We start from the raw sequence: 20827 nt of genomic DNA, 5'->3' as shown, positions 1-20827 counted from the left end.
TGTTCATATCAGCCTTCTTTGTAATAGCCAGAATCTGGAAGCAACCTGGATGTCCCTCAGTCGAGAAATGGATGAAGAAACTGTGGTACATTTACACTGTGGAATACTATTCAGCTATTAAAAACAAGGAAACCTTGAAATTTGCAGGCAAGTGGATGGAACTAGAAACGATCATCCTGAGTGAGTTAACTCAGACCCAGAAAGATACAGATGGTATATACTGGCCCATAACTGGACACTAGCCCCAGAGGTATGTCCTCTGAGAGTCTTCATTTAGCAGGATATTGGGACAGATGCTGAGAATTCCTACTGGATCCCTAGGCGATAGAGGCATAGGAGAATGGGGAAATATTAGGACCCATAGGTCCAGAAACCCTACAAGAAGACCATCAAGGATGGCAGATTGGGACCTAGTGGGGTCTGCTCAAACTACTGTACCAACCAAGCAGAATGCAGGTGATAAACATAGGCTCCCTATTCAGATCTAGCCAATAGACAACACATTCTCCTCAGTTGTGTGGAGAGTGGGACTAACTCTGACATGAACTCTGGTGCCCGCTGTTTTAGCACTTCCACCTTGGTGGGGAGGCCTTGTGGCACACAGAGGAAGGGTAAGTAGGCTATCCAGATGAGACCTGATAAGCCATGTTCATATAGTAGGTGAGGCGATTCCCTTCTGTCACATGCCTACTGTAAGATTACATGGTGAAAGAGTGAGGGAGGAAGTAATGGGAAGATACAAGCGAGGGAATAACAATAGAGATGTAATCTGAATGAATTACTTAGATAAAATTAAATATATTATCTCTTATATTGTAAATATATACAGTGTTGTATTTAACTAAATGATAAAACAGATAGATATTTAAAATTCCCTTGTATATAATTCATAAATGATTGAAACCACAGATCAAAGATGAAACTAAACAAATACAATTATTGGGTCCATACTTTTGTTACACCTATTTGAATTCAGAGGAAAAGCACATGGTAGTCTATATGTAAATAATGGATTTGACCTCAACGTGGAAAAGAATGATAATATTAGAAGGAATATGGAATGGAACAGAAGGTCTTTTTGCTAAGCTAAACATGCAGAAGTAAGACATTCTGAATTTTCATAGATTCTAGTTTCAACAGTGTATGTCTTGTATCTATGTGTGTAGAAGTGTTTGGTGTGTGTGTGTGTGTGTGTGTGTGTGTGTGTGTGTGTGTGTGTGTGACACAGATATCTTTACACAAAAAGTTAGGTCAGGCATTATTTGAGAAGTGCATAGGTCTACAGGAATTATGGATGGAATAGCTTGTGAAGCTAGTGGGAAGAAAATGTCAGTATACTCTTATACTGGCAATTCAGATTCTACACTGCAATGAAGAAAAGATTATTCTGAAATTTGTATAAGAAGAGTTTACACATAAAAGTTACAGTTGTTTCCCAATTAGTCACTTCTAAGATATTCAGCATAAGTATTCCTTACATATATTACTTGAATGGAAATGAACATAAAACCATACTAAAAAGCAAAGGTCAAGTACAAGAAATGGGTTATCACATTTTATTGATCTGTGAGAACTGAGGTTCTAGGATGGAGATCATGTGTTAGAACTAAAATATTTAACACTTTATTACTAATAATGTAGGAGTTGGTTGAGGGATAAGTCTCATTTAATATTTAAAATGATACACAAAGGTAATGAGTTTCTTTTGATAGTGTTGAACTTTTAAAAATCAACATTTAAAGTGTACATGAGCTGCTATTTTGTGAGTAGCTGGATGGTTTTTGGTACAACAGGACTCAAGAATTTTTTGGATTTCACGTGATTATTGGTTCTCCAAAACTAGAAACATAGACTTTTGGTCGATATTCTTTATTTGTCACCGGTGTGCCATATTTCACTGTGTGTATGTTCTGAGGTTCTCAAATGTCCCAGACAAGTGGCTACCTATGCTTCATATAGACCTGGTAGTACAATGCTCCCCATGTAGTCCTGAGACATTTTGTAAGCCCCTTCTGAATCAATAATTTATATTTCACTGTGCATAATCTAAGAAAAATCTACTGACATAATTTCTATTGGTGTACACATAAACAGATATATAAGATAGTACTGAAACAAAACTTTCACTAAACAGCCTCTGCTCAGGGATTTTAATATCCGTAAACCTGAATGATGTCATGGAACCAGAGACAGAACTATTATCAAATATATTTATCAACTTATGTTTACCACATGGACTGTAGACCTCAGATGACAAGTTCCAGGAAAGATTCCTCCAGGAATGAGGAAAGGCCTAAGGGAAAAAAGGAATCATGAATGTGCACGTAAACTTTCCATTGCCCAGAAAAATAAAGAAGACAGGAACACATTGGTGCCCATTTGTTAGGCTGATATGCATGACACTTCACAGTCCACAACACTGAAGCTTATAATAGGAAAAGGATGTTCACTTTGATTTTGTTCTACTTGCTTCTGCACACTCCACTTCTTATGATGAGTTTCACTCCTTTCAGGTGCTTTTGGAGAATGAAGAATGAAGTAAAGGACAGAGAGTTAATGGAAGCATGTTTTTTCTACCTTCGTGCAGTGCAATGGTCTGTGCAGAAAGACTATTTTAGCCACATTCTGGATATACTGTATGTGCTTTTTAAATTTTCATGTAGATGTCATCACAAGTATTTCTGGAGAGGTCTGAATATGAGAAACAGAACAATGCTTTTAAGGTTGTCTTTTTCTTCCAATGTGCACACAAAAAAACAACACCAAATTCTTTTGTAAACTCAATGCTATTTTATGAATTTTTTAGCCCATAAAGTATTTTGTTTCTTCCAGTTAGCCTCCTGATTTCAAGGCCAGAAAGTGAGTGAACAAAACTATCTCTACCACGATAATAAGGATTAGCCCTCTTGTTGACAGTTTCCATTGCCCAGTACCCAGTGCTCTATTATCAAAAGATACCTCGTATTATTTCAATAAGTTTCATCCTGAGAAGGTAAAATTAAATGGCCATATAGTGTGTTTCTGTCTTTGTGTAACTATCAGTTCCTGTGTGGGGGCACCTAATCTTTGGAGCACACCTAGGTACAGAAAGCTTTCATATAGATGTTCATTTACTCTCTAAAATTACCTTGATGTGGTCACTCTATCACTTTTGAACCTGCATCAAAAATGTAAGTAGGATTTCTGTCCAATGTGAACTTTAAACATGTCCTTATATCTCCATCTTAACTTGTATAGGTACAAAACCATTGGCTTTTAAGTATTACCTAGTCCGGTTCTTTATTTTTTATTAACATAAAGAAGGAATGTTTAGTTTATAAATTTTATGTTTGAAAATTGAGGTTATCTCTAATAGTGGTGCTCATTTACTTTCTTTGTCATCTGACTGGGTTACATTTGTAGCATGTGTAGGTAGTTGACAGTACTTGAGAACATGATTAGAGGAGTTTTCTAGTAGGTCATCCCTTCAATTTTTAAAATTTATGTACATTATGATGGGCAGAACTGGGCCCAGATATGCTCAATCTATGGCACCAAATAAGAACAATACATGCAGTAAACATTGAACCCCTACCCAGATCTAGCCAATGGACAGGTCATTTCCCTGATGAGTGAAGAGAGGGGACTGACTTTCGCATGAACTCTGGTGACCCATACTTGACCATGTCCCCTTGATGTGAAGGCTCAGTGGCACTCAGGGGAAGGATAGCAGGCTACTAAGAATAGACTTTATACCCTATGATTACATAAAGGGGGAGGAGGTCCCCCTCAGTGACAGTCATAAGGGAGGGGAATAGCGTAAAAGTGGGAGGGAGGAATAGGAGGATACAAGGGATGGGATAATAATTGAGATATAATATGAAAGAATGAATAAATAATAACAATAAGAAAAAGAAATAAAATCTAAGTTGTTCATTTTCTGACACTTCTATCACATTTGCCAATTATGTTTCTCTTTCAGTAATTTTACTGAGTATAATTGTATATTTTATCATGTGGTTACTGTATACATTTTGGCTTTATGGATTTCTGATAGTTGTTTTTAAGAACATCACCTCATACTACTAGGCTACTCTAACAGCTCGAGTAACTGGTGCTTCTAATGGTTACCATTCATAATTTAGTGTTTGAGTAACACTAATTCTAGTCTCAAATTTCTAAGTGGAACATTAATTATATTTAAATCTGAATGAATCATTCAGAATGAAGGAGTATGTCTGATGTTTGTTGTTTAGATGATATGAAATGACTAGAAAGAGACAGGAGAGATTATTCTTCCCATAAAGAGAAACCATATATTCCAATTTAATTTTTGCCCTTTGTTATTAAAACGATATCATAAAGATTTCCCATATGCATTTACATTCTATTTTACAAACATGTAATATTGGCACCAACAGATCTCACTGCAATTTCTAGATGTTCCTTATTCTCAGTAAGATGCTAGTGCTCTGCTAGTATAACTGGAAGTGTGGTCAAAATATGTTTTAGCACAAAGAAAGAATGCTTAGATTGTAAATCTGTTTGAGAAGGCAGGGTATCACTAATAGTGGTGACTCCTTCCTTTGTCAGTTGACTGAGTTACATTTGTTGCATATAGTGCTTGAGAACAGAAATAGAGAAGTTTTCTAGTAGCTCATCTCTGCAGTTCTTTAAGAAATATGTGAATTCTTTTTATATCTAAGCTGTTTCTTCTACACATTTATCACAGTTACTACTTACATTTCTCATTTAGTAATTTTACTAAGTATAATTGCATATTTTACCATGTGGATACTCTACACATTTTTTGCTTTGTGGATTCCTGACTGTTGTTTCCAAGCACAGCAAGCACTTTATACTACTAGGCTACTCTGGTAGCTGAAGTAATTGACGCTGTTTATGTTTAGCATGCAAGAGTTAGTGTTTGTGTCACACAAGCTCTAGTATCAACTTTCTAATGTGTTTTACTGAAATTTCCAAAGGCAATTTTTCTGTGCTGTACTAAAGGGTACTCTAAAAGGAACTACTTGTATAGACAAAGATAACTCACAGATACAATTTCTAAATGGAAATGTAATTATATTTAAATATGAGTGAATCATTCTGAGTGAAGGATTATATTTGATGCTTATTGATCAGATGATAGGAAATAATTAGGAAGAGACAGGAGTGATTTTTCCCATAAAGCGAATAAAAACACCTCAATTTAATTTTTGCCCTTGTCATAAAAAATCATTGTTTGGTGCATACATCCAGACATATACAAGCATACATCATTTTTAAATAATATATTTGTTTATGTATTTTACCCACTGATCATTTCCCACTCCCTCCTCTATTCCTGGTCCTATGCTCTCTCAGTCTACTCTGTCTGCATTCCCTGTTATTCAAGGAGGGGAGCCCCCTACCCAATCACCTCAACTCTATATTCACATCAGGATTCAGTGTGTACTCTTTCCATGTGGCCTTTAAAGAAGCCCCACCAAGGGAAAGAGAGTAAAAAAAACAGGCAACAGAGTCCATGTCAGAGACAGTCCCAGCTCCCCTTATTAGGGGACCCACACTAAACCTGAATTACACATCACCTATATCTGTGTAGTGGTCCTAGGGCCATTTGGTTGGTGATTGAGTCTCCCCAACCCCTCTGTGCCCTGTAAAATTGACCGTTGATATTCTTGTGTAGTTCATGTTAGTTCTTCATTCTTTTTACTTCTCCCACTTTCTCCAAGACTCCGAACACTTTGTCTCATATTTGGTTTTGATTCTTAGCATCTGTTTTGATTCACTGATGTCTGGAACCCTCAGGGAACATCTATGCCAGGCTCCTGTCTGAAAGCACAGCAGAGTATCAATAATAGTGTCAGAGGTTGTCTCTCTCCTGTGTTCTGAGTCTCAGTTTGGGCCAGGCATTGCTTGGACATTCCCTAAATCTCTGCTCTATTTTTATCCCTTCATATCTTGTAGGAAAGGTAAATTTTGAGTCACAGCTCTTGTGGTTTGATTGGTACTCCCCTTCCCCCATTAGGAGTTCTGTCTAGTTAGAAGGTGTTCTCTCATCTGAGTCACCACCATATTATCCCAGAACCATCTTGTTTATCCATCTTGTCAGTGAGATATCTCCACACATGCCTTGTTCTTACTGTTCAGGCCCTCTGACCTGCTGCATCAGCTCTCCCCAGGTGTGATAACCACCCTCATTTCTATCTGAGCTCTCTCTCCTACTTTGTTCCATATCTTCAACTTCTCCTGCTGTCTATTATATTCCCTTTCTGAGGTAGAATAAAGCATCCTCTCTGGGTTCCTCTTTCTTACTCATTTTCTTTGGGTCAGTAAATTCTAGTATTTTTATCCTGTACTATATGGCTAGGTAAGTACATCCATGTGTGTTTTTGTTAGTCTGGGTTATCACACTCAGCAGATGTTTTCTAGTTTACTTGCCTGAAAAATTCGTGATTTTCTTTATTTTGTATCTGAGTAGTATTTCATTGTTTATTCTCCATTCTTTGTTTGAGTGACATCATTTATTTCTGGATTCTAGCTATTATGAATAAAACCATTATGAACATAATTGAGTAAGTGTCCTAGTGTATATGTCCAGGTATGGTATAGCTATGTCTGAAGGTTAAGCTTTTACAAGTTTTCTCATAAAGTAACAGATTGATTTCCAAAGTCAGACATATATCGATTTAAATATGCATCTCCTGTGTGTGAATTTATTTGAAAATAAACCAGTAAAAAGATGTTCTGCCTGAAAAATAAACTAAAAAGAAAAGCAACAATATGAAGATGGATAGAGGAGAATATGATAAATAGATATCCAACTTATTATGATGAATTGTTAGTACTGGTACAAGGTTGCCCCAGAAACACTCTCAGGCACTCATCAGTCATTCTTTCCCTACCTTAGCCAATTCAGTTAATTCCATATGGAAATACCAGTAACTCAGAGGCTCAAACATCATGTGTAATTTTCATATTTCTCTATAATTAATAAATGAATGCATTATCAGGTTTACAGTATGGTCAAAGCCTGTGTCCTTGGCTTTACCTTCTGAGCAAGTACTCAATAACCACAGATGGAAATTCTTTTCATGGAGTATGCATGTTTTGTCTAAATGAACTCACATGAAATATATAGGTGTTCCAAGATTCCATATTTTTATGTTTGCAAACCTTATTACATGGGATAATTGTTTGAAACATAGGGATAAAGACAATATCTTCAAGTACAGGATAGTCATTTATTGAATGCCAATGATGATGTGTATACTTCTGTACATAATAAATATTGTACCATTTTACAGAACACCAGCTGAAAGTCAGTTTCCTCTGGTCTTGGCTTTTTCCTTGGATGAAATAAACAGAAACCTGATCTTCTACCAAATATGTCTTTAGTATTTTGAGTACCATATTTTATAAATGTGTCAGAAGTAAAAGATCTCATTCATGTTTCTTGTCCAACTGATATGTTTCTTCCTAATTATGTCTGTTCCAAAGTAGTCAGTTGTACAGTAATTCTTATAAGACCAAACTGGGAATCATCTGTACTATATCACATATTCACATACAGTCGTGAACCTCAGCAGGTGAATGTTTGTGGGGTTAAAATTTAATTAATTTGTGCCTCCATTGGTGGCTTTGATAAGATGCAAAAACGGTGTAAAAAGGAGACTGGTCTTACTGGCCTTATGTCAGTCTATGTAATTCAATGTTATTATTCAGATAACTTGATGGGGATCTGAAATTTCTTTGTGTGAAATGAGGATAAGAGGAGAAGTAATAGTTAAGGGAGATTTCTAGAGGTTTTTACGGATAAAATGTGTTTACAAGTTCTTAAAAGTACATGCTTCCTCATGCTGTTCCATGTGTCCTAGGTTCTCCATCTTACTTATGGGCCTTTCCATCCTCTCCTGAATGACTGTGTACAATTTTCCTATATTTATCAGATGGCCCATGAGGATACATCTCTCCCCATGGCCCTCGTCGCCTTCTTACGTTATTTAAACTGCAACTGAGTAGGGCTGGCCATCTCTGACAATGAACAGGGTACACAATTTCTCTCAGATTTGAAAAGAGAAATGGAAAAGGATACAGTCTGCTTTGCCTTTGTGAACATGATCCCAGTGAACATGGTGGTATACATGTCAAGAGCTGAAGTGTATTACAACCAAATCAACACATCATCCACAAATGTTGTCATCCTTTACAGTGACACAGACAGTACTCTTGCTGTGGCCTTTAGAATGTGGGAATTTCTATGTATACAAAGAACATGGGTCACCACCTCACAGTGGGATGTTACTACAAGTAAGAGAGATCTCACATTTGACCCATTCCATGGGACTCTTGCTTTTGCACAGCACCAAGGCAAGATTTCAGGTTTTAAAAATTTAGTCCAGACATTTAACTCTCTCAAATACTCAGTTAAATATCTGGCAAGACTGAAGTGGATGAAGTTTAACTGTGAAGCCTCAGCATCTCACTGTAAGACAATGAAGAACTGCTCATCCAGTGCCTCATTGGAATGGCTAATGGCACAGACTTTTGACATGGCCTTCAGGGATAGCAGTTATGACATATACAATGCTGCATATGTTTTGGCCCATGTCATTCAGGAGATGCTTCTTCAACAAGTAGAAAATCACCCAATTGACAATGAGAAAAGCATGATCATAGCTGCTCAAAGGTAATGTTTCTTCTATTGGATTATATATGATTTTATCAATGTCATAGTTTTTAAGAGTCTCTCAGATGATTAATTGAGTGAAGTAGGAAATGTTTCCCCAAAACCTAGGTTTCTAAATGTTTTTATGCTGACACAATAAATCAAGAGCTTTGTACAGAATTTAATACAAAGGTATTGGAATGAAAGACACCTTTTATCAGTGAGAATAAGTGACTCTGTAACAGAGCAACTGAATATAACCATACCTGTTGTAATACTGGAGAGATAATTAGTCCCTTCTCATTAACTGTCACCATGATGAAGAGATGAGTGCTTGTTCATTAATTCTGAAAATTGAGGTAATAAGCTTAGGGGATTGTTTTCTCAATTGATTCTCCCCAAATGTAGTCTGTTCTCTTTCCTGAAAGGCTTAGTGTAATTACACAGGAAGAGTTATGTGAATCAGTTTATTAAACACACACACACACACACACACACACACACACACACACGACACATTCAATCTCATTTGTTTGAATATATTTCTCATTGTATATGTGTTTCTTTGTGTGTTTCTGCGTGTCTGTGTGTATATCTGTGTTTATGTGTGTGTGTGCACAGATATGTGTGCACTTGCATGAGTGTGTGTGTTTTTGTCTATCTGACTATCTGTCTGTTTGTAGAAGTGAGCATAAATTGTCTGTGTTTCAATGCCCTTGTTTATGTTTGTTTCTGTTTTTGTGTATGTTTCTGATTGTATTGGTCAGTGCATGTGTCTGTGTTTTCTGTAAACTGGATTGCACATATGTATATCTCTTGCTGTGTGTGTGTGTATTTCTGTCAGTCTCTCCTTTGATATTGTGAGCATAAATTTGATTTTGTTTCAATGTCTCTCTTTGTGAATGTTTGTATCTCATTATTTCTCCCTGTGTGTATTTGTCTGTGCATGTGTGTGTCTATGTATTTGTTTGGTATAATTCTGTACTAGTGTGTCTGTTTGGGTGTATATGTCTGTCTATGCTTGTATTCTCAGATGTGTCCATGTACGTTAATGTGTGTGTAAACAAATATGAGGCTACATTATATGAGTATCTCTATATCGATGTGGGTCTCTCTGTGTGCAGATGCATGTGTGTGTGTGTGTGTGTGTGTGTGTGTGTGCTGCACATCTATGTTTGATGTATATGTTCTTTTCTATGCTTTTGTTTCTTAGTTTCCTTGCAGTGAACTAATATTCTACAAACATTATTACAAATTAATATATCATTTTGATTTCCTTGATAATTTCTACCTGATACCTTCAATAAAATTGCTTTTCAGATAAAATCATTATATGTTTTCTCCTGTCAAGGAAGGGCATATGCATTATATAATAGTTTCTGTTTTTCAGATGCACTCCTTGATGAGAAAGACCCATTTCACTAGTCCTAATGGAGACAAAGTGACCACGAACCAGAAAGAAAAACTTCAGAAAAAGTATGACATTTTCTACATTTGGAATCTCCCACCTGATGTGGAACTTAAGGTGAAGATAGGAAAGTTTAGCCTAGATTTTTCACATGGTCAACAGCTGCATTTATCTGAAGACATGCTAGAGTGGGCCACAGGAAGTCGATAGGTGGGTTTAAAAAATTGTACTGATTTCCATCACATACAAGTAAACACTATGTGTTTAGTTGGTCCATTTATGCTTTTTTATAAATTAGTGAAATGAAATAAATTGTCACATAAGGAACCTACTTCTAGTCTCCTATGTTACGTTTCTTATTTTCACTATTTTTTAAAATTACCTTTTATTAGTCCTTTGAGGATTTCATGCAATAGTTACAGTGTATATTACTATAAAAGAACTGTGTTTTTTATTTTTAATATGAATATGAAACAACTTTTGACCACTCATTTATAAAATTTCCAGTAAAGTGAGCAATAGACTCATGGTGCCATTCTTATTACCATATAGTGATTTCCTCACTTATTATGAATCTGTGATAAAAAAGTTAAAGAGACTGAGACTAAGTGTAATGATGTATTAAATTAAAAATCCAAAGGCATTAGAAAACAAACTCATCATTTCTTTTAGTTTTAATTATTTTTTATTTAAATTTTTTGTCCCTCATGTCCTTCCAGGCCCACCCACTTTCCTCCTTCCCCCTATGCCCCTTCCCTAGTCCTCAGAGAGCAGAACCCTTCTCCCCTACTCACTGACCCCTGCCTACCAAGTATCATAAGGACCGCTTGCATACTCTTCCTCTGTGATTTGATAAGGTACCCCATGAGGGGGAAGTCATCAAAGAGAAGGCAACAGTTTTATTTTATATATTTGCTTAAGCCTTCTGACAAAGAATATCTAAATTGTCAACCCTATTAATCACAAATTAATAATGTTGTGATACATATTAAATATTCTATGAATTATTACTTTGTCTTTTATTTCTTTTTTATATGTTATGGGTTTTCTGTCTGGATACATGTCCATGCAACACTGATTCATGTGGTGTGTATGGACGTTAGAAGAGTGATGCAGATTCCCAGGAATGTGAGACAGCTTTGATTTCCAAACTGGGTGCAAGAAATCACTTGTTATTCACAGTTTGTCCATGCCTCAGCTCTGAATTATGCCATGTAAAGAAACAGTTCACTACAGTATCCTTGCTTGGTCCTCTTAATTGTTCTATAGTTCATTCAAATTAATGAAGTGGTATCGAGTTTCCTTCTCTGTGTTTGGAGGTATTGGCAGTAATAGATTTTTGCTGTGCAGAAATTTGTGAAAAAAAAGTTCCATCATAGCTCCAGGGTATGTTATAGGAATGAATTCTTTCTAAATGAAGTGGGTTTTTTTTAAAAGGTATTCTATTCCAACTACACAAACACAAAGTTGTTTAAATTTTAAAGATATTAAGTCCAGGAATTCAGGTTGCTCATGTACTCTGGCATTTGCAGTTAATAGTCCTTCTCAGATTGATAAGGGAACCATTGTTATGTAAAGGAACACAGGATCTGAAGTTTAGCTACTGAAATACATATGTATTAAAAGGCAGCCGTGAAATATCATGTGTGTTCTAAACACAACTTGATTGAGTATTACAAAAACATGCACCAGAATAATACTCAATAATAAAAAAATATAGAACCATTGTTCTGATTCCAGATATGCATATGAGGATACATGCAGAAACAAACAAATTTAAAATGATGATATCAAATCTACCTAGCTCAAAATGTTACAGTCATAGTCTTAAATGAGAGTATGTTCAATGATATGCTAAATACGTAATTCAAAGAATGATTATTAGAATGCTCTATGAAAAGTGAAGAACCATAAATTACCTTGGGAAGGATAAGAGGGATCACAAAAACTAACATAAAATAGGTCACTGAAAAACCATAAGAAAAAGGAATTCCATGAAAGTACAAAATAATAAAAATATTCAAACAGAAAATATGTAAAGAAAAAACAAAATAAATGAAATAAAATTCTAAATAAAAAATCTCAGCAAGACAATAAGTCAAGATAAAGACAGGATGGCAAAGCTTGAATATTAGGCATACGTATTAGAAAATTCAGACTATAACAAAAATCAAACAAAACATAAGAGTCAAAATATAGGAGACTTGAGGGTTCCTGATTAAAAGAAAAGTCCAGAGTCACAAGGGAAAAGAAGGACACACTCAACTCATGAACACTGTATCCAGTATAATGTAAGCATAAATTTCAAATGAGACGTGTGTCCATCGAGATACAACAGTCGTTTATATAACAAACATTTAAAATCAGTAAATGAACAAGCCTTGCCATATTTAACTTAAAATTTATTTTGTAACAAAGACATAAAGTTGAAGGTTGAAGTACAGAAGACTCTGTCATAGCAAGTTCCCAGCTGTATATTAGTCAATGTCACTATGGACGTTCTTACAGGAGGAGAGTAATAGTGATGTATTTCAAACTTTTAGCAGCCAACCACAGTAACTAAAACAGAAAAGTTATTCCTCATAATAGAAAGATACAGAGCAGAGTTCAATAATAGACACAGTCACAGGAATTTATGAGCACAGAAAAATTACCATGAATGATGTTAGTTGAACCACTTCACATGATGAATGCAAGGATCAAAGGAACACATAGAAAGCACTAAGCTCCAGAGAAAAGCAAATATTAGAAAACTATCAAATACTAAATATCAACAAGTAGACAATATTCACCAAATAATCTACAATAATAATTTATTGTTAATGATCACATTCTCTAATAAAAATCCATAGACAACAGGATTGGTTCAATAAGACAACAACAACACCCCAAAAATATTTTGTTACTTCCATGGGAAAATGTTATTTTTAACCTGAATGGAATCCTTCTATAAAAATGTGGGTGATACATCATTACAAAATGGAAACAAACAAACAAACAAAATCCATGAAAACATTCACTTTTATGGACATAGATGGAATATTTCTTAAATAAACACCTATCAAGACAGTTCAACAACACACCAAAATGTTTGTTCTCTACACCCAAGTGTGTTTCACTCAATACATGCAATCATGATTCAAAAATGCAGTTAAGTGAGATAAGTCATGTAAATACATTCTAAGATGGAATTATATGATTATATAAAAATATTCATAAATTTATTATTAAGTCCATTATCTATTCAGAGTTGAAAAAGAAACATGTCAGAATACAAAGAACAGGTAATATCTTGACAGAATAGGTTTTTTATGGCAAGCAGACTGAAAGCATTGTACTAGATGGAGGGAAAAATATTTTTATAAATTCAATTAAACTAAGAATGAAGCCAGGTATGTGTGGGGAAATAGAAGGACCCAGGGGGTCCTAGAAACCTACAAGAAGATAATTAAGGCTGGCAGATCTGGACCCAGGTGAATCAGCTAAAAATACTGTACAAACAAAGGACAATGAATGTATTAAACCTAGAACCCCTATCAAGATCTAGCCAATGAACACCACAATCTCCACAACTGTGTGGATAGCAGGGACTGACTCAGACATGAACTCTGGTATCCCCTACTTGACTACTTCCTCTTGGTGGAGAGACCTGTTCATGCTCAGAGGAAAAGTAAGCAGGCTACCAGGAAAAGACCTGATAGGCTGTGATCTTAATTTTCTTTAATTTTATTTTTTTAATTTATGTGCATTTGTTTCAGATTTTGGAGTTACAGATAGTTGTGAGCTGCCATGTGGGTGCTGGGAATTGAACACGGGTCCTTTTGAAGAGCAGACAGTGCTCTTAACCACTGAGCCATCTCTCCAGCCTGAAACTGTTATCTTATAGTGAGTCCCTTTCTGTCACAAACCTGGGAAAGGGGAATAGGATGAAAGTGGGAGTGAAAGGGAGTTGAAAGATACAAGTGAGGGGATAAAAATGAGATTTAATTGGAATAAATAACTTAAATAAGGAAAGTTTTACCATGTACCAAAAATAACTGTGAAAATATATTTTAAAAAGAGAGAATGTGTCCAGTTATAAGTGAGTATATAACATTTGAGTCTTTCTGCTTCTGGGTAATTCATTCAGTATAATAGTTTCTAGTTCCATCCATTCATCTGCAAATTTCAAGATTTCCCTCTTTTTAATAGCTGAGTAGTATTCCATAGTGTAGATGTTCCACAGTTTCTTTATCCATTCTTCTACTGAGAAACCCTTAGGCTTTTTCCAGGTTCTGTCTATTATGAAGAAGGCTGCTGTGAACATGGTTGAGCATATGCCCTTGTTGTGTGCTAGAGCATCTTCTAGGTATATTCCAAGGAGTGGAGTTGCTGGAGCTTAAAGAAGCCCTAGTCCCAGTTTTCTGATATAGATTTCCAAAGAGGTTGTTTAAGTTTGCGTTCGCACCAGCAATAAAGAAGTGTTTCTGTTTCTCCACATCCTCACCAGCATGTGATATCACTTGAATTTTTGATCTTAGCCATTCTAATGGGTGTAAGATGGAATCACAGAGTTATTTTGATTTGCATTTCTCTGATGACTAACGGCATATATACTCACTTATAACTGGACACTAGCCCCAGGGGCATGTCCCATGAAAGTTTTCACTTACCAGGAAAATGGTATAGATGTGAAGACATCCTCTTGGGACTATACGTAAGAGAAGTATAGGAGAATGGGGAAATAGAAGGATCCAGAAGGTCCTAGAATCCTAAAAGAAGAACATTATGATGGATGGATCTGGGCCCAGGAGTTCTGCTCAAACTATGGCACCAAACAAGGACAATATGTGCAGTAATCATCAAACCCCAACCCAGATCTAGACAATGGACAAGACATTCTCCACAGTTGAGCGGAGAGCGGGTCTGACTTTCACACGAATTCTGGTGCCCCATATTTGACCACATCCCTTTGATGAGGATGCCTGGTGGCACTCAGAGGAAGGGTAACAGGATATCAAGAAGAGAGTTTACCAAGAAAAGACTTGATACCCTATGAGCATATACAGGGTGGGGAAGTCCCCCTCAGAAACAGTCATAGGGGAGGGGAATAAGGGTAAAATGGGAGGGAGGGAAGAGTGGGAAGATACAAGGGATAGGATAACCATTGAGATGTAACAGGAATAAATTAATAAAAAATAAAAAAATAAAAAAGAAGAGACTTGATACCCTGTGTTCATATAGAGGGAGAAGAGGACCCTCTCAGTCACAGACATAGGGGAGAGGACTAGGGTGGAAGTGGGAGGGATGGAGGAATGAGAGGATACAAGGAATGGGATAACAATTTAGATGTAATATGAATAAATTAGTAAAACAAGTATAAAAAGAGAAAGTAATATTCCCTGTTCTAGATAGGAAGTTGAGGTATCCCAATGCTACAGAGTGAGATCCTGTTTCACAACCACCACAGCAAAAGGAAGCATTCCAGTTAACTGTATATGTGGAGAACATGACATGAACATGTGCACCAGTGACAATGTGGTTTTCACATAGACCTTAATACTGAATGAAGGATTTAATGAGCATGCAACCATCAGCAAATTTCTTTTTTAAATTATTTATTAATTTATTCATATTACATTTAAACTGCTATCCCATCCCTTGCATCCTCCCATTCCTACCTTCCTCCTGCTTTCCCCCTATACCCTTGCCCTTTGACTGTGAATGAGAGGGACCTCCTTCCCCTGAATATGCTCATAGGGTATCACGTCTCTTCTTGGTAGCATCATCAGCAAATTTCTAATGCTTCTTACAGAGCCCCATCATAAAGTTCAGTGTAATAAAAACATAACCATTCTTTAACCTAAGAAAACCTTCAATTAACATCAAATAAACTAAGTTTTACTCAGGTTCCACAGTATTTGTAGGCTCCTTAAGGTCTTCTCACATCAGGAAACACATCACATTACAGCTTCTTACACATCAGCTTGGCACTTTGTCACTAGGATTGTCTTTTCAACTGTGTTTTTCTTTACACTATTTGTGAACATTTGCAGTCTTAATTTATTAGAGGATATATTTGTTATCTAAGACTTGAGGAGATACTTCCCCTGTTTTAGAGGTGTTTTCATCATTTCTTGCTAAGTCGTTGCTTTGATTAAACTTTGGCCATGAACAAAGTGATGAAGAGAGGTTGTTTTGGCTCATGGGATATAGACAAGTGAAGACAAGGAATGAATTTGTAGACTGAAACTAAAGCATAGGACCTAGAGAGAACACTGCTTACTCATTCCCTCTGTTTCATTTCTCATACATCCTTGCCTAGCAACAGCATTGCCTTTAGTAGACTGGGCATGCCTACAATGAATACCAAATAATAAAATGCATTATTGTTAGAAAGACAGGCTATTCTGATAGAGAGAATTTCTCAGGTAAGGTTCATTCCATGTTCTCTATCTTTTTACTGTACTTTGTGTCAGCTTGATGAAAATCAACAAGAAAATCAGGTTGTAAGCTTTGTAGTGTTTGCATGAAGTGCTCTAAACTTCTATTTACATAATGTCTAAGATATGGTAAATAACTCAACTTTTCCTCAACTTGTTTTAATATATTCACATGTTTGGCATTATACACACTGCTAACTGACATGTGGTACCTCAGCTTCTGTATATAATACAACATGCTAATATAATATAGTTATGGAAGAAATAGGGGAAACTCAGTATGTATCTTATTTTCTCAGATGCTGCCCTCTGTATGCAGTGCTGATTGTGGTCCTGGATTCAGAAAATTCAGGCAACAGGGAATGTCAGCCTGCTGTTTTATTTGTATCCACTGCTCAGAAAATGAAATTTCTAATGGAACAAATGAGTGTTTTCTGCTGTGATAAACTTTACATTGATAATCCTCTCCACCACAAAGGGATGCTGAAGGAGTCAAAAAGGCAACAACAAAAATAAAATATACCATTTTCTCCATTAGCAGTCACAGGAATACAAACACTAACAATATCATAACAACAACAAGAAAAACTTCTTCTGCCTAGATGTACATTTTGATTCAATTTATGTCACATCATATTTTCTCAAAGAAACAAAATCAAACTGTACTGTGAGTACATTGTGCATGAGATCTGTCCTTGTCATTGATTTTCCCTATAATTATACGCATGGCAGATTCCTATCACAAATTTTTAAAATGTGCATTTATTCTTTTTGCATTTATGTATGTGTCCCTACATATGTTTACGTACACTAATCAAACAGAAGACAGAATATGGCATAAGAACTCATGGACTTTGTAATGGAGGTGCTAGAAACCAAGTCTGTATCGTTAGAAAAATTAGTATAAAGATCAATTACTTGGAAAATTATGAGAAACTGCTGAGTATGAGACAGAATTTATGTGATTTGTAGAGGCCCACTTTCTTTTTTCCCCTTCTTTATTGTAACTTATTCTGATTACATCCCAATTGTTACTTCCTCCCCCATTTTCAAATGTCTGATGTGATTTGTTCTAGGAAGATGAGGATAATTATTGACACATGGGGTACAAAATATAAGGAGTCTCATGTCAAATATTTTATAAATAGCACCCAACTAATAACTTCATAAAATAATTTATTAGAATGGTTTTGTACTGAAAGAAATTAGTCATATACAATAATATTTTACTGTAGTCTATAAAGCCAGTTTAATAAAGTAATTATATATTTATGCTTGGGTAAATTCAAATGGACAATGAATAGTTTTTCCACATTTTCCTGTCACACTATGGATTTCTGGCCAATAAGATGGCTTGACATTTAAATCATTTGCCACTAAGACTGATAGCTGGAGTTCATCCCCAGGACTTATATAGTGAGAGGAGGCAGAGAACCCTTAGAAATGCCTTCTGACATCTATGCACTCAAATCACATGCATAATTTTTAAACAAACTGTAATAAAATTGTTTTACCTGTAAAAACGAGTAAGAACTAATGGTAATTACTTCAATAAACAGAAAATATTAATATTATTTATGTATGTGTGGGTATGTGTACATAAGGGCAGATGCAGGTGAGAGGCAAGTAATACCTCTATAGTTAATTTGCAGGCAATTGTGAAACACCTCACATGGGTTCTGGAAACTGAACTCAGATTTTCAGCAAGAGCAGAACATTTGCTTCACAGCTCAGCTAACTTTGCAACACTTTAAGTAAATTAATTAATTATAGCTGCCCATAAATACATTGTTGTACATAAAAAGACTTAAAAACCCATGAAGCACATTTTAACTTTGTGCAACTATCTAATGAGGCAGCACAATTCCAATGAAATTTCCTACCACTGCCATTTCAGAAGAGCATATTGTGAGTGATGTGGTTTGCTCTAAACACAAAATTCTGGGTCACTGGTTGGGCATGGTGGCACACACCTTTAATCCCAGCCCTTGGGAGGCATAAGTAGGTTGATCACTGTGAGTTCAAGGCCAGCCTGGTTTACAAATCGAGTCCAGGACCGCCAAGGCTATACAGAGAAACCATGTCTCAAACAACAACAACAACAACAAATCTAGGTCATTTTTGTTTATGAGTTTTTGTTTTTCTTTTTCCATGCTGTTTATTCATATATATGTTTACGTCAGAATACACTCACAGAGTCTGGGTCTCAAGAGATTGAAATGAGAGAAGTGGGAATGTGCTGGATGCTTTTCAGGAAGGTGGAATCAAGATGAAGGACTTTGTAGTGCTCACTCTGTAGAGAGGTTTCTAACTTTAGTAATAAAGCTAGTGCTTCTCATGATCAAGACCCAGGAATTCTTTGTAAATGCTGCCAGATTAAAACATAAATAAGGACATACTTTTGTTTTCTACATTTTCAAGTCTTTATATTACATTTATAAACTGGTAAAATTTACTTTTCTTTTTAAAAATTATTTATTTATTGCTTTGTATACAGTGTTCTGCCTGCATGTACACCTGCAGGCCAGAAGAGGGCATCAGATCACATTATAGATAGTTGTTAGCCACCATATGGTTTCTGGGAATTGAACTGAGGACCTTTGGAGGAACAGTCAGTGCCCTTAACCTCTGAGACATCTATTCAGCCCAACTTTACTTCTCATACTCACATTACTACTTCTCCCAAATGATTACCAAATTTTTGAGGAGATGTGCTACATTTCTTTGGACACATAAATATAAACACACACACACACACACACACACACACACACACACACACACACAGAGGCCCACTTGTGCCCCCCCCCACACGCACACTCAAAACCCTAATGATTTCTTTTAGTGTTCCTTTGATATCATTATTCCTGGGATGGGAACTAGAAAAGCTATCAGGGTTCTTCCCCAAGCAGAAGACAGTCTCCATCTCTCATAAAGGAAGCATTGATTAAACAGTCAGTGAACTCAGGAGGCACTGACTGCATGGGAAAGGAGATTTTAAAAGATAGTCATGCTGTGATTAATAAGTTTAGATTTTCTGAATTAACCAGATTCAGTCATTTCATGATAGCATCCAGAATGATGTAAGAAACCTGTTTTCTGAAAACCAGGTAAATAATCTCATCAACAGTGTTAAATAGACAAAATTTGGTTTGGTTTTCTTCACTAAAAAGATAATAAGAATTAATAAATAGAAGCATTGTTGATCAACAATGTCCTTCAGTTATATTATCAGCAATAAAAGGAAGGTATTGCAAAGCTTTTCCATCAGACTTATTGAAATGTCTTATTAAACTGCTAAAGCTACACTGACAAATCTTTCCTTTCTCAATCAGACATGGAGCAGTGTGTGAAGTGTCCAGAGGACCAGTATGCCAACACAGAGCAGAATCACTGCATCCACAAAGCTGTGATATTTCCGAGCTATGAAGACCCCTTGGGGATGGCTTTGGCCTTAATGGCTATGGGCTTCTCTGCATTCACAGCCTTTGTTCTTGGGGTATTTTTGAACCACAATGACACTGCCATTGTGTACGCCAATAACCGTGCTCTCAGCTACACGTTACTCATGTCACTCATGTTCTGTTTTCTCTGCTCCTTGCTCTTCATTGGCCATCCAAACTCATTCTCCTGCATCCTGCAGCAAATTATATTTGTAATTGTATTCACTGTGGCTATTTCCACTGTGTTGGCCAAAACAATCACAGTGGTTCTGGCTTTCAAAGTCATAGCTCCTGCAAGAAGGATGAGGTACATTCTGATTTCAGGAACACTGAATTACATCATTCCTCTCTGTACACTCAACCAAGTTATTATCTGTTCAATCTGGCTAGGAGCTTCTCCTCCCTTTGTTGATATTGATACAGACTCTGATCATGGTCATATAATCATTGTCTGCCACAAGGTTTCAGTTATAGCATTTTACTGTGTCCTAGGATACTTAGCCTTCCTGGCCCTGGGAAGCTTCACTGTAGCTTTTTTGGCCAAGAAACTGCCTGACACATTCAAAGAAGCCAAGTTCTTGACATTCAGCATGTTGGTGTGTTGCACTGGGTAGATCACTTTCCTCCCTGTCTACCATAACACCAAGGGCAAGGTCATGGTGGCTGTGGAGATTTTTTCCATCTTGCCTTCCAGTGCAAGCATGCTGGGATGCATCTTTGTTCCCAAGTGCTACATAATTTTATTAAGGCCAGACAAAAATTCTCTTCAAAATATCAGGGAAAAATTATATTTGTAAGGTAGCATATCATGAATATTTTGTGTTAAATTAATTTATTCAACTTTTATCCTGATTGTAGATGCCATCCTTACTCTTCCAGTCCTATCCTTCCTCCCTTTTTCCATCCC

General features: G+C 36.2%; 1 pseudogene across 1 annotated transcript; it reads left to right on the top strand.

Moving 5' to 3' along the window:
* The first annotated feature begins 395 nt into the window (after window positions 1-395).
* Window positions 396-20717, top strand: LOC311606491 (vomeronasal type-2 receptor 116-like; annotated as a pseudogene). The gene is made up of 3 exons: window positions 396-456; window positions 8002-8668; window positions 19781-20717. The product of its transcript is annotated as a vomeronasal type-2 receptor 116-like (transcript).
* The last annotated feature ends 110 nt before the right edge of the window (window positions 20718-20827 follow it).

Source organism: Acomys minous (genome assembly GCF_964271855.1).
Source record: "Acomys minous genome assembly, chromosome: 10".
Lineage (NCBI taxonomy): Eukaryota > Metazoa > Chordata > Mammalia > Rodentia > Muridae > Acomys > Acomys minous.
Note: the sequence above shows the minus strand (reverse complement) of the source record. Positions and strands in the feature narration are given on the sequence as shown.